This window comes from Mixophyes fleayi, chromosome 2, assembly GCF_038048845.1.
Source record: "Mixophyes fleayi isolate aMixFle1 chromosome 2, aMixFle1.hap1, whole genome shotgun sequence".
In the NCBI taxonomy this organism is placed as follows: Eukaryota; Metazoa; Chordata; class Amphibia; order Anura; family Limnodynastidae; genus Mixophyes; species Mixophyes fleayi.
Window position 1 is genome coordinate 78742480 of NC_134403.1, and position 875 is coordinate 78743354.

Sequence of the window (875 nt, forward strand, 5' to 3'; positions counted from 1 at the left end):
ATACTATCAAAGGGTGGAAATGTCGAAGTCGTATAATTGGATGAACGAAAGTATATTGGTTAATATTGCTTTGCCGTGCGATTGCGATGCGTACGCCACGTAACACAGATCCGTACGTCACCTAACACAGCGCGTGGTGCGATCACACGGTAAAATACACACGCACACACTCGCATTACAACATTTAGTTATTTATATAATTCATATTCATATTGGTTTCGTTACACTGTAATTTATGAGCAGATAGCATTTGGTTTATTATTAGTTTATATAATAAGATTATATGTGCACTTCAGTGATATATATGGTTCAGGTTGTGGGAAAGGTGGCATGTCTGGTATCATTCTGAAACCCTATTCATCAGCAGCTGTCCGGTGCAGTCGGCAAAGAGATTGCACATTGCATACTTTAGTTATTGATATTAGGGAATAAATATTTGTATGATGCTGGCCATGAAAGGAGCAGACCCCCTAGAGGGGCGACCCCCACCTTTGGATTCCTTAGATTGAATCAGCCTATGACCTGTTTGCAGTGGAGACACCCTTTGTCTGGATCTATAGAAGCAAGCTACGTCATTTTTAGTATTATTTTGAGACTATCCATAAAAAAATTGAACTCAAGGCAGGTCCTTTTAATAATTCAGAAAGTCCCATAATGCAAAAATGATTGCTCCTGGACCTATTCTCCATGTATTCTAATTTATTCCACATCGGTTTCTGCACTTTGTGGAGCATAGAAGTGCCCCTTTAAAGGGATGCTATGTCTTGATTTGCTTCTTCTAATCTTTGATTGTTGGAGTTAATCTTCTGTCATCTTATGTCTTCTATATCCTCTACACATATACTTGCTTGTACCTGCATAACGGGCGCTATAGT